Genomic DNA, 15,098 nt, shown 5'->3' on the forward strand with positions numbered 1-15,098 from the left:
CTTGAGTTAAAAAAAAGCTTGTCGTAACACTACAACTGGTGGAATGGAATAGGATTTAAACCCACAACCTTCTAATGGCAGCAATCACTTAGCCATGGTGCCATTCCTTTATTGCTGACTTCTGGAAGCATTTGTTCAAACAGGTCACTGAATGTTTCATTTGTAACAGAAAAATTGTAGAATGATCCAGCATAGACAAAGACCATTCAGTCCATCCATTCCTGTCAGACCAAAGAAGATAGTAAGTCCAAGAGGGGAAGAATTCTAATTTCTCAGCTCATGCTTTCTTAGAGCTATTTCCTCATTTTTCTGGCATGTTCCAGGTGCAGGACTCAGGCAGCAACTGCAAAGGCGCACTGGGGAAAGGACACTGACTAAGGCCTTTTAGCCAAAGTGCACCATGGGGCTAGTAACTGGGTGAAACCCTTGGAATTGTGTAGTTGATATATAAAAACTCATCAATACGAATTGTCATTGTATTAACATACAGTATTGGAAGAAACTGATGTTATTTGCATCTTATGTCCAAGTCAGCTTTGAGCGAAGTATATTTTTGGGAAAAAAAAAATTCATAATTTTTCTACTAAGTGGGCAGGGGTGGGGAGGTGCTTAAATTTCAGGGAGTTTCAGCCACAGGAATTTATATTCTGGTAAACATTCAACCCACAGAATTCAGTGTAAGAGATCAGCCTACCCTTGTGGTTATATGTCTTTTTTTTATATTGATTCACAGGATGAGGGTTCTCTGGCTGGGCCAGCATTTAATGCCTGCCCTTAATTGCCCAGAGGGCAGTTAAGGGTAAACCACATTGCTGTGGGTCCGGAGTCACATGTAGTCCAGACCAGATAAGGATGCAGTTTCCTTGCATAAAGGACATTAGTGAACCAGATGGATTTTTCCAACAATTAGCAACGGATTGACAGTTATCATTAGAATTTGAATTCCAGATTTGTATTGAATTTAAATTCCACCCATCTGCCGTGGCAGGATTCGAACCTGGATCCCCAGAACATTACCTGGGTCTCTGGATTAACATTCCTGAAGAAGGGCTTATGCCCAAAACGTCGATTCTCCTGTTCCTTTGATGCTGCCTGACCTGCTGCGCTTTTCCAGCAACACATTTTTAATCTCTGGATTAACAGTCCAGCAATAATACCATTAGGCCATCACCATAATAGCTCTTTGTGTTAGTTGACCTATAGCTGCCTTACATGTGCAATATTTCCTAGATTAGCTAGAATGCACTTAAGGCTGCACCAAGCTGTTACTCAGCCAGGGCAATTGTAGACTGTCAGTTGACCTCAGAGGTTCAGAGGTATAGAAGGATGGGAAGAACAAAAGCGACGTAGCTTTTTATGGCTTATCTGGTCAGCCCCTCCCCCACCCTGGTGGGAAGTACAACTCTGTGTCTATCGAGTGTAAATGCAATCAGACTAAGCTGGGGAAAAGTATTGCGATTATAATTGCCCAAAGTACACTACAGCCAGTGAAGTACTTTTAAATTTACTATTATAGTGTAGAAACCACAGCAGCAATCTATGCACAGGAAGCTCCCACAAATAGCTATGCTGTTAGCACTGCTGCCAAGGACCAGGTTCGATTCCACACTCAGGCGACTGTCTGTATGGAGTTAGCACATTCTCCCCGTGTCTGCGTGGGTTTCCTTCGGATGCTCTGGTTTCCTTCCATAGTCTAAAGATGTGCACGTTAGGTGGATTGACCATGTTAAATATCCATAGTGTTCAGGGATGTGTCGGTTGGGTGTGTTGGCCATGGGAGTTGCAGGGATAAGGTAGGAGGATGGGTCTGGGTGGGATGCTGTTCGGAGGGTCGATGTGGACTCATTCAGCTGAATGGCCTGTTTCCACACTGTAGGAATTCAATCGATAAGGTGAATAGGTCAGCCACAGTCATATTGAATAATGTATAAGCAAGGGACTCAATAGCCTACTCATTTTCCTCGCACTTCTTTTAAAACATTATGACGAATGGAATGTTCTATGAAAGATGCAGTGGTTCCTGAAGTATTAACTTGTTTGCATTCTAATTCTGCTTTTCAAAATACCTGCCCTCTCTCTCAATGGAGAGGTCAAACTGGTGAACTGTACCCAAGAATTGACCATGTATTGGACAAGTTAGCTGTGGTGGTAGGGATGGTGTACAGTAGTTGGTCTCATCGCTCGCCTATGGGCTGCATCCCAGCAGATGGCAGCACTTCCAGCAGAAGAGGCAAAACCCATTTTGAAAGAGGAATGAGTGGCTGGCCCAGGTCGTTTGCTTGCTTCTTCTGAATAATTCACTCTACGCCCCTTTTGCAGACGGAAACTATTCCGGTTCCAGAAGATGAAGGTTTGGCAGCTCGACCAAGCATAGAGCAATGAGCAAATATTCCGCAGCATCTGTCACTTAACCACCGAGGGGAAAAGGGTGCATTGGAAAACTGTTACTCTATTTTGACCGGGCTGAGGAGAGAGAGAGCCAAGAGGAGAAGGAGAGCCAAGATGACGGAGTATAAAAAGCTGTAATTTGGACCACATATTTATCAAGTATGAAAATGAATTACCTTTAAAGTACAAATTAACAATTGCTACATCTCAGTTCAACAAGTCTACAGGGCTCTGTCTGGCAGACTATTTGGACATCACTTAAGGTCAGAAGATGCTTGTGGTTACTGTGGCCTGAATAGTTCTGATCTCAGCTTTAAAATCCTTATTATTGTGCAAGAAGTGTTTGTTAAAAGCTCTACACAACACAAGAAAAATACAGATGTCAGTGGGTTCATTAACACGGCGTCGATTCCTTTCTTGCATCCTTTCCCTGAGCATTGCTCTTTAAACATGGCACCCGACAATTTTCAGAGTCATTTGCTTCTAACGTGTGCACCATGGGTCTAAAAACTCTACCCAAGAGCACTGCTGGCTACAATTTACTTTCATTAGATCAGTCAAGTGGAGTGACCCTAACAGCAGGAGTGTTGAAAAGAATCCCATGAATAGGAGCTAGCTGTGGCAGCTCATTAATAGTGAAGCTAAAGTTACTAAGTAACCCACCTATGTAAGGCAATGACCACCCCAATGTACTCCATTGCCCTATACTAAATGTATTTGTGTGCTTTCTAAAAATACTGCAGAGGAAATACTGAGAGAACTGTTCCTTAATAGCTTCTAAATCAAGCTCATCAAACTATTCAAAAGCCTGAATGCTGTGAATACTCAGCTTAAGTCAGAGAATAATGCAAAACAAAAACAAAAACAAATAACTGCAGATGCAGGAAATCTGAAATGTAAACAGAAATAGCTGGAAAAATTTAGAGAAGCTCTTCTATTCTGAAGAAAGGTCACTGGACCTGAAACTTTGACTCTGCTTTCTCTGCACAGATGCTGCCAGACCTGCTGAGTTTCTCCAGCTTTTTTTCTGTTTTTTTTGTAATAATTTAATGTAATGTTATCATCTAACATCCTTTAACTAAATGGGCAGCCAAGGAACAGGAGGCAGTCATTTAACCCATGCCTGTTTCACTGTTCAGGGAGATTGTGGCCCATCTGCAACCTGACTCCACAAACTCATCTCCATCCCATGTCTGTTCATACATTTAGTCAGCAAAAATCTCAGGTTTAAAACCGACAATTGATCCAGCATCAATCACTATTTGTGTAAGAGTTCCAAACTGCAACCACTTTTGATTGGAGTGTGGAAATGTTTCCTAATTCCACTTCTGATAGGTCTGGCTCTAAGTTTTAAAGACTCTGACCCCTCGTCCCAGATTTCCGAACCAGCAGGAACAGTTGGTTTGCATTTACAAAGAACCAAGGCTCCGATAATTAGTCTGGACATGAGACTGAGATGTGAAGCAGACAGACAAACGTTGTTCTGAATATTGCATCCTGCTTGACAAAGCAGGTATGGCCATAGTCCCACACTGCATCAAAGTCCTGCCATTGGATGATCCCAAACTCCTAGAATGTGCTCCTATTGATTGAAGCTTCTGGCACGGTGGCACAGTGGTTAGCACTGCTGCCTCACAGCGCCTGAGACCCGGGTTCAATTCCCGCCTCAGGCGACTGACTGTGTGGAGTTTGCACATTCTCCCCGTGTCTGCGTGGGTTTCCTCCGGGTGCTCCGGTTTCCTCCCACAGTCCAAAGATGTGCAGGTCAGGTGAATTGGCCATGCTAAATTGTCTGTAGTGTTAGGTAAGGGGTAAATGTAGGGGTATGGGTGGGTTGCGCTTCGGCGGGTCGGTGTGGACTTGTTGGGCCGAAGGGCCTGTTTCCACACTGTAATGTAATCTAATCTAATCTAATCCAGCACAATTCTGGAATCTGACCTTTCAGGTGTAAACACATGCAGGAAGGACAGCTTCTTGCATGAGTTTCAGGAGGACTTACCTAAGGAATCACCTATTTCTATCTGGAGGCACTAAATGACACAGTAGCTCAGTGGTCAGCACTGCCTCACAATGCCAGGGACTCAGGTTTGATTCCACCCTCGGGTGACTGTGATAGGAGTTTTCACATTCTCCCTGTGTCTTCATGGGTTTCCTCCCACAGTCCAAAGATGCGCAGTTTAGGTGGATTGGCCATGTTAAATTGCCGATAATGTCCAGGGATGTGTAGGCTAGGTGGATTAGCCATAGGAAATGCAGAATTACAGGAATAGAGTAGGAGTGTGGTTCTGGGTGGGATGCTCTTCGGAGGATTGGTGTGGAATCGGCGAGTCGAGAGTGTGGTGCTGGAAAAGCACAGCAGGTTAGGCAGCATCCGAGGAGCAGGAGAGTCGACGTTTCGGACATAAGCCCTTCAGGACTCACTTTCTGCTAGTGGACTCGATGAGCCAAATGGAGAAAGTGAGGGCTGCAGATGCTGGAGATCAGAGCTGAAAATGTGTTGCTGGAAAAGCGCAGCAGGTCAGGCAGCATTCAAGGAACAGGAGAATCGACGTTTTGGACATAAGCCCTTCTTCAGGAAGAAGCCCTTCTTCCTGAAGAAGGGCTTATGCCCGAAACGTTGATTCTCCTGTTCCTTGGATGCTGCCTGACCTCGATGAGCCAAATGACCTGCTACCACATGTAGGGATTCCGTGTGTTGTGCCACACCTCTGAAGGAGGTAGAACTTGAACCTGGACCTTCTAGCTCAGAGGTAGGGACACTACCACGGTGCCATAAAGTCTCTCCTGAGGAATCAGATCCCAGGAAGGGATCATGAGAACAGATGGAAGCCAATCATCCTCAAGGGCCTGTTCTCATTCATTTAATTCAAGACCTGTAGCCTAATTCAAAAGTCTACTTCTCAACAGAAGAAAGTGAGGACTGCAGATGCTGGAGATCAGAGCTTAAAAATGTGTTGCTGGAAAAGCGCAGCAGGTCAGGCAGCATCAAAGGAGGAGAATCAACGTTTCGGGCATAAGCCCTTCTTCAGGAATGAGGAGGGTGTGCCAAGCAGGCTAAGATAAAAGGTAGGGAGGAGGGACTTGGGGGAGGGGCGTTGGGAATGCGATAGGTGGAAGGAGGTTAAGGTGAGGGTGATAGGCCGGAGAGGGGGTTGGGGCGGAGAGGTCGGAAAGAAGATTGCAGGTCAAGAAGGCGGTGCTGAGTCTGAGGGCCGGGACTGAGAAAAGGTGGGGGGAGGGGAAATGAGGAAGCTGGAGAAATCCGCATTCATCCCCTGTGGCTGGAGGGTTCCTAGGCGGAAGATGAGTTGCTCTTCCTCCAGGCGTCGTGTTGCCATGGTCTGGCGATGGAGGAGGCCAAGGACCTGCATGTCCTTGGCGGAGTGGGAGGGGGAGTTAAAGTGTTCAGCCACGGGGTGTTTGGGTTGGTTGGTGCGGGTGTCCCAGAGGTGTTCTCTGAAACGTTCCGCAAAAAAAATTACTTTTTAGTAATTTTATTATTTACAAAATTAATTCTTCTGCTTTACTCAATTAGCAATAACAACACACCCACAAATCTAGCAATGACTAGTTCTCATTCTACCACGACATGGCAATAGAAATCAATTCTTTGCTGCTTGTGGCTGAACAGTGCAACACCGCCATCTGTTGGAACTCTTACAACATTAAACCCTTTCCGACAACTTATTCGGGAGCCTAGGTGCTTTCAATCACCTCTTCCTCCCAACCAGAAAAATGCCTCCAGGATGGCAACTACCTCAAATGCTGTCTTTTTAAAAAATCCCTACAGTATGGAAACAGGCCCTTCGGCCCAACAAGTCCACACCAACCCTCCGAAGAGTAACCCACCCAGACCCATTCCCCTACATTTTGCCCCTGACTAATGCACCTAACGCTATGGGCAATTTAGCATGGCCAATTCACCTCACCTACACGTCTTTGGACTGTGAGAGGAAATCAGAGCACCCAGAGGAAACCCACGCAGACACAGGGAGAACGTGCAAACACCACACAGACAGTCATCTGAGGGTGGAATCAAACCCAGGTCCCTGGCACTATGAGGCAGCAGTGCTAACCACTAAGTTACTGTGCCACCCCTTCTGTCTGCAAGATTGGAACTGTTCTCCCCGGAGTGGAAAAAGAAATGTCAGAAATGTTCAAAATCATGAAAGGTTTGTCGCCACCTGATGAAGGAGCAGCGGTCCGAACACTAGTGCTTCCAAATAAACCTGTTGGACTATAACCTGGTGTTGTGTGATTTTTAACTATGAAAGGTTTGGATAGTGTAAATGAGGAGAAACTGTTTCCAGTCCCAGAAGGATCAATAGCCAGAGAACACAGATTGAAGTCAGTTGGCAAAAGTTGCAGAGGGGAACACAGTATTTAAACACAGTATTTTGTGATCTGGAATGCACTGGCTGAAAGGAAAACAAATTCAATGGGAGACTTAAAAGGAACGAAATACACACAGGTACTTGAAGACTTATGATGAAAGAACAGAATAGGACTAATTGTATAGCTCCACCAAAGAGCCTGCACAGCAAGCTGAATTGCTTTTTGTGCTTTATTACACTATGATACTGTGAATGCTGTTCAATAAAATCAAATTCATTGAATTTAAATTTTAGCACTAATTATGTCAGCAACGACTTGTTACAGCTAATTCTAACTAGAAGGCCCAGACCTGTCTCCATCATTCTTTTGAGTAAAATTATTTTTAAGAAGCTACATTCTGTTGAATTGGATGTCCCATTCCCCCTTCTTGTCGAGTTATCCTGACTCTTTCAACAACACTTGCATACAGATGGCCCCTTTCATTACCTCAGGATATTCCAAAGTGCTTCAACTGCTTATAAATTGCCAGTTCTAGGTTAGAATATGAAATGATTGCTTTCCAATGTTTTCTAATCTTTCAGCCCCAGGAATTCTATTACCATCCAATTGGTGATATCAACAAATGGACACTACGAGATATTTTGGGGAGAAAATGTATTGTTATATGAAATTATCTTTACATGTATGAGTAGTTCACAAACCTTTCCCCGTGACTCTGATTTGATGCTTAAAATATGTCATGACCTTTGATGTGAAAACCGTGAGGGCAGAGGTGTGTGAGAACTGAGGTCTATCTGTGAGAATGGGAATGTAGTTGCTCAGTGGTTAGCACTGCTGCCTCACAGCACCAGGGACCCAGGTTCGATTCCAGCCTCGGGCGACTGTCTGTTTAGAGTTTGCACATTCCACATGTCTGCGTGGGTTTCCTCTGGGTGCTCCAATTTCCTCCCACTATCCAAAGATGTGCAGGTCAGATGAATTGTCCATGCTAAATTGCCCATGGTGTATTAGTGCATTAGAAGGGCCTGTTTCCATTATGTAGGGAGTCTAATCTAATCAAACTCACTCAAAGCTCCAGGGTGCTGCCTTGGAGTCTGAAACCCCAAAACATCAGCTCACAACGTCTCATGGAGCTGCCCCCACTCTCACCCCCCACTTTGGGAGTAGTTCAGTGGAGTACAAAGTTTGTAGGATGGAGTGTCAACTACACACAACCAAGTCAAAGAAACGAATGGTCACTGAGAGGGTGCTAGAAAGCAGTGGGATCCTCATATTCCCTTCATGTTCATGTGTACAGTTCCCAACAATAGTCAATGGATAGTTACCCGGATCTAGAATGATTTGTCACCTGTCTAGTTCAAACAGAGTACATCAATTGTACAGTCTTTACTGCAACCCTGATTCAGGGTGTGATGATGGTACTCCTTTAATAAGGTTACGTTGTCCTTGTTTTTTTTTTATTCAAGAGGTCATAAAAGACACAGACTCTGAAAAGTCTAAGTTTGAAGGGTTTTAAGGGCCAATTTGATTCCATGCTACACCTGCTTAAAACATCGAGCAAAGTTAGAGTCTGCGCTACTTTCTTGAAATGTTTCGAGGGGGTCTGGCCTGGTCCATAACAGATTGAGGGCTCCTTTGCAGGATTTGTTCTGTAGTTCCAAATTGGGATTCGGGTTGTTGGACTCGAAGGCAGCAAGCGGTTTGTTCCGGATGTTGAATTCAGTTGGTGCTTGGGATAACAGTGGCTCTTTCAGTCACCAAGTGTTTTCTGGGATGGAAGAAGTGACTTTGGGGGTTTTACAAAAAGTGATTAAGGCCAAGCTGCTGGAATTAGCAGACAAGCTGGAGCTGCCTCCTTCTGTGAGGAAAGGAGAGATCATTACCACAATAGCTCAGCATTTAAATTTGCTGGAAACACCATTAGAGATGGCTAAAATTCAATTGAAAATGAAGCAGCTTGGGTAACAGCCAAAAGACAAGGAAAGGGCAACACAAGTGAAACAGTTTGAATTACGATTAAAAGCAGAGGACGGAGAAAAAGAATGAATTGTTTAGCAGAACAAAGAGAGAAGAGAGAGAAAAGGAGAGAGAGGAAAGGAAGAAAGAGAGGGAGTTTGTACTTCTGAAATTGGCACTTCGACAGGAGTTCAAAAAATCACTTTCTGAAGTAGTGAGAACTCATGTGGAAGAGCAGAGAGTTAAAATGACAAGACTGGCAACTGAAATGGCTGATGATTATGAGTTGGTCCATAAATCAAAGTTTGGCTTCCAAAATCAATTTCAGTCCGTGAGGGATAGAAATTAGGGAAAAGAGAAATCCTCACGTGGAAAGGGAAAGGTAGATCTTGATGAAGATTATAAGGATAACTTACCACAGGGTAAAAAGGAAACCCTTGAAGGGGAAAGAAAAGTTAAAAAGCTCCGGTGTTTTCACAGCAATGAAGTCGGCCACATGAAATCACAGTGTTGGTGGATCAGGAAAAACCCAAGAAGCCAGATGTAGGAAACAGGATAAGCCAGTGAACTTTGTTGGAGTGGTAACAGAAAGCACAGTGTAGGCTAGAAAGCTGAATCAGAACGTACGACCTGGTTGGGGGGTTGGTTAAGGAGGAAGTGCTGGATCTTCTTAAACCATATACTATACCTGCAAAGGTACAGTTTGCTCGCATAGGCCAGGAACAACAGGTAAAGAGGTTACAATATTACAGGATCCTCTCAATCTGTGATGTTGAAAGATGAGGAGATATGTCCCTCTGAAGGACTATTTCCAGAAAGAGTGCTAGTAATGGGAATTCATGGTGAGACAAGAAGCGCTCAGTTATGTAAAGTGAGGTTAGAGTGTCCAGTGAAGAGTGGAAAAGTCATGGTAGAAGTACTGGACAAACTCTCAACTCCAGGAATACAATTTGTCCTTGTTAATGATATAGCTGGTTCACAGGTAGGAGTGCTGCCTATTGTGTTGAAAACTCAGGCAAATTAACTATTACAGGAAGTATATCCTGGGATTTTTCCTGACTGTGTGGTAACAAGGTCACAAATTCACCAGTTGAAACAGGAGAAATCAAAGAGTACAGATAAGAAAGTTGCAGTGACATTATCAGAGACCCTGTCTGATCAGGTGGTTGAGACAACCAGGAGCAGATAGATGATAAAGCAGACATCTTTAACTCTGATAAATTAACTGAGTTACAGCAGAAAGATGAAAATTTAAAGCAATTGTAGCAAAAGGCATACACAGAAAAAGAATCCAAATGTATCCCTGAATGTTATTATCTTAAAAATAATGTCTTAATGAGAAAATGGAGATCATCCCATATTCAGACAGATGAGAAGTTCATCAAGTCATATTGTTAGTGGGTTATAGAACGAAGATGTTGCAGGTGGCGCATGAACTACTACTAGGAGATCATTTAAGAGTGAGAAAAACTCAAGTTAAAATACAAAAACATTTTTACTTGCCTGGACTGCATAAGGATGTAATTGAATTTTACCAGACATGTCATACATTTCAGGTAATTGGAAACACACAGGCAGTAATAAAACCCGCACATTTAATACCTATTCCTGCATTTTAGGAACCTTTTGCAAGCGTCTTAATTGATTGCGTAGGACCCCTCTTAAAACAAAAAGTGGGAATCAGTATTTGTTAACAGTAATGGATGTATTGACTAGATTTCCAGAGGCCGTACCATTACACAATATCACAGCTAAAAGGATTGTAGAGGAATTACTCACATTTTTCACTAGATACGGATTACCCATAGAGATACAATCAGATCAAGGGTCAAATGTCACATTGAAATTGTTCAAGGAAGTTAAGGGTAGCTTAGAAATAAAACAATTCAAATCTACTGCGTACCATCTAGAGTCACAGGATTGCTAGGTAGGTGACATCAGACATTAAAGACCATATTGAGGGCTTATAGTTAAGACTATCCAGATGATTGGGATAAGAGAATTCTATTTGTGCTTTTTGCAATCAGAGATGTACCAAATGAATCGACCAAACTTAGCCCATTTGAATTAGTTTTTGGGCATGAAGTGAGAGGACTGCTAAACTTGATTAAGGAGAAATTGGTCAGTCAGAATTCAGAGACCACATATTTGGACTAGATATCAAATTTGAAGGAACGATTACATAGCATGAGGGAGTTGGCTAGACAGCATTTAAAAGTATCACCACATACAATGAAACAGGAAGCAGACAAGAAATCAAAAACTCGCAATTTTGCTATCAGGGATAAGGCGTTAGTGTTACTTCCAGTCATAGGTGAACATTTAAAAGCAAGGTTTAGTGGATTTATCAAGTTGAAAGGAAATTGAGTGAGGCGAACTATTTGATAAGGACTCCAGACAGAAAGAAGTCTCACAGAGTGCGTCATGTGAATATGCTCAAAAGGTATTTTGACAGGGAAGGAAAGCCAAAGGAGATTGTGTTGTTTGTTACAACACAGAGGAAAGAACTAAATTCAGAGGATTCTGAATTGGACATTCCTCAAATTAAATTGGACAATGAGGAAGTTGTTAAAAATTAGAATAAATTATTGAGTTACCTTCTGGAGGAAAGTCAAAATTACCTGACAGAGTAATTACTATCACAAGGGGACATATGTGGAAATAAGCTGTGAAGTACTAACCTAATTATGGACGGTGTAGAAATAGGAGATGCTGTTCCAATTAAGCAACATCCTTATAGGTATAACACTCTAAAGTTGGCACAGGTTCACAAGGAGATTGAACGTATGTTCCAAGACAACATAATCCAAGCGAGTTATGGTGACTGGAGCTTGCCCATAGTAATGGTGCCAAAACCAAATGGTACCCAATGGTTATGTGTGGACAATTGCAAAGTCAATGCAGTTACAAAGACTGATGTATATCTGATTCTGCCTTTGGAAGATTGTGTTGAGAAGGTGGGACAAGGAACTTATATTTCTAAGTTGGACTTGCTCGAAGGATACTGGCAGGTACCTTTGTCCGAAAGAGCAAAGGCAATGTTGGCTTTCGTAACACCTAATGGACTGTATCAGTTTAAAGTCATGCTATTTCGTATGAAAAATGCACCAGTGATATCACAGAGACCAACCAATAAGATAATTGCCAGATTATCCAATTGTGTCGTGTATGTAAATATAGACGACCTGGTGATTTTTGGTCACACGGGGAAAGAACATTTGTAACATTTATCAGACTTGTTCAATCAACTTTGGAAGGCAGGCTTGGTGATAAACCTGGCTAAAAGTGAATTTGCCAAAGCCCAAGTCCCTTTTGTGGGCCATGTTATTGGACATGGACAAATGGCCCCAGGGGATGTAAAAACAAAGGCAATTGGGGAGTTTCCTGTACCATCGACAAAAAGAGCAGTATTATGGTTCCTGGGACTGAGTGGATTTTATCAAAAATTCCTACCAAATTTTAGCAGTGTGGCTGCTCCACTCACTGAATTACTAAAGAAAGGCAAGAGGTTTCAGTGGACAGCGGACTGTCAGAATGTATTTGACAGACTGAAAGCTGTGTTCACCACTGCCCCAGTATTAGCCAAACCTAATTACACAAAGCCATTCAAGGTGGCTATCGATGCAAGTGATGTGGGGTGTCGGTGCTGTGCTCTTACAGGGAAATGACGAGAAGATTGAAAGACCTATTGGGTATTTCTCCAGGAAATGGAACATTCATCAGTGGAAATATTTGACAGTTGAGGAGACTTTGAGCTTGGTGTTGGCGTTACATTTCGATGTTTCTGTTACCTGTAACATATCTGAGACAATCATATACACTGAGCATAACCCATCGAGGTTTGTGGAGAAATTTAACGACAAGTATTCCACAGTCTTTAAATGGAGCTTGTTGTTACAGCCATTCAATTTGAAAATTGTGAACGTGGCAGGGTGTGAAAACGTGATTATCGATACATTGTCGAGATGTGAATGAGAAACGGAGGTGTTCAGTGGCAGGAGTAAAACAGACCGAAATAGAATGTAGTTTGCATGTTTATAGCTAATGTAATGTATATGTGTGTTGTAGGGTACTAACAATTTAAGATTAAGGGGTTTTAAAATGAAACCATCTTTGGATATTGATGGGTTTTTTTTAAAGGGGGGAGGTGTGATGTTGTTGCTCCTTTAACAAGATTATGTCGTCCTTGGTTTTTTTATTCAAGAGGTCATAAAAGACACAGTCTCCAAAAAGTCTAAGTTTGAAGGGTTTTAGGGCTAGTTTGATTGTAGTTAATAGATACTGCCTCAGGCAAAAGGCTTTTAAGTTTTAAAAAACACTTGTACAATGAAAGGGGAGTGGCCAGCTCTCCCACTCAGCTTTTCTCTGGTTTGGTTTGGTTTGGTCTGGTCTGGCTATTCACTGAAAGCAGTCAGGCAGATGTGAAGCTGCTGGACCCATGAAAAGCAGGTCCAGGCTGACCCTCTCTCTCTCTCTGACTTCTCTCCTGTAAGACCCTGTGTTTGATGTTACCTTTTGTGCCAAGGGATTTATAGGGATTGTTGCAAGTATTTGGAACAGCATCACTAAGTTGGGATAATCTGTTGGTTTTTCAGACAGGTTAAGTTATTCTGTATTCTGTTGTCTTTTGTTTGTGTTTCATTTGGTAATCTTATAAATAAATCCTGTTTTGTTTAAAGCTAAGTGGTTTGTCCAGCTGCATCCCTCCTGGAATATCCACATTATACTTGCTTAAAATAAGTAGCCAAGTTAGAATCTGAGCTACTTTCTTGAACTGTTTTGAGGGGGTCTGGCCTGGTCCCTAACAAGGGCAACTAATGTGATACGGATAGAGAATGAAACCCAGCATCTTCAGTTATTGTACCAAATGAAACATTTACCCATTGAGTCATGGGAAAAACACTAGTTGTCTCTTTAACCTTCCTCATCAGGTGTGAGTGAACCATTTTATCAACACAAACACTCAGCCCCATTTAAATCTATACAGCCCTTTAACTTGCTCTGCTTTACATATGCTGAAATATCACATCAGTGTGGTAATCCAGAAATTTAGTCTACATGAATTTGAAATGCTTCAGGAAAGATTGTGTTAATAATCAAGCAAATTTAAGACACAAGTCAATTTCAGACTTAGCTTTATAGCATGCAAAATCTCACATTACTACTATAGCCTCAAAAATAATTGATTGACAATAACAAAAATATGCAGTCTCTCTATCCTTATCAGTTTTAATTATTTCGAGGTTTCAGCTAGTATCTTCAAATGGAGCTCAAAGCTCAAGTGGTTTGAATTGCTTCATACAGATTCCTCACAGTAAATGCTTCACAAACTGTTAATTATCAGAATGGGTGTTACTATTACCAAGAATCTGGAGATATATTTGTCAGTGGTCCTTACTAATGACAGCTTAATAGATACATAAAATGATGCTCCTCGCTTAAATAAATCTCTGCATGTAAAATGGAGTACAGCTTTTTTTTTCACCTTTAATGCCCACTTGTTTAGTATGTGACTTTACATTCCAGTTAGTATTTTCTTGTCTGCCTCTTTGCCAACTGTACTTACCTGACAGTTCTGCTTAACTATGCTAAGTGCCAGACTTGCACTCCAAACCTGTACTCTAGAACAGGACTTGAGCAAGCATAAGCTAAAAGAGATGTAAGCATTTATAATATGTTACAAACTATAAAGATAACATTGGAAGTTTGAGATTGTTTAAAGCTTACATTGTCACATGTAAGTAATATCTTTTAACGTGTCTTTCTTTCTGAAATATTACTTGGAAAATTTTGAAGAGATCATGCCTAATTTTCAATGTTTTAAATGAAGCAAGTTCTGGTTACTTTCTCCTAAAACTGTTTTTCTGGTGCATTCTCAGTCTTAGCAACTTTCCAACGATGTATCAAAATTCAGAAAGAGAGAGGCTTAAAAATAGTGAATCTAAACTCTGAGTTTAGGTTGCTGGCAAAAACTGATTCAAGTGTTGTCTTCAGATGTGCATACCAAGAATCATAGCCGACTAGTTTCAATCTTCTTGGGTACCAGTGATGGGACTTAGAAAACATGATCATTTTACTCTGGAGGCTTCTCACATATTCTGTGCTGGAGTCATTGTTACCGAAAGTTTAAAAAGCAAAACTGCATTTGGATAAATTGGTTAATCATGCTTCTGCAAATGTTATATTAATATCTTTATTTTGTTACATCTCTTGTTTTTAGCAGTATGCACTCAGCACAGGAACCAAAACCAGTAGCTGCCTTTAGTGAACAGAAAGCACACATTGCACTTGGCCTATTAACTCTGAGCATGCAGGATCTCAAACGATCACCAGACTGCAGGAATGTAGCAGGCACTTCAGAATAATGTGCTTTATTGGGGAAAAATGTACCTTGATTTCAGTTGTCATAAAGTTTAAAT

This window comes from Chiloscyllium plagiosum, unplaced genomic scaffold (genome assembly GCF_037043375.1).
Source record: "Chiloscyllium plagiosum isolate Xiang-an unplaced genomic scaffold, Cpla_swu_hap1 HiC_scaffold_53X, whole genome shotgun sequence".
Lineage (NCBI taxonomy): Eukaryota > Metazoa > Chordata > Chondrichthyes > Orectolobiformes > Hemiscylliidae > Chiloscyllium > Chiloscyllium plagiosum.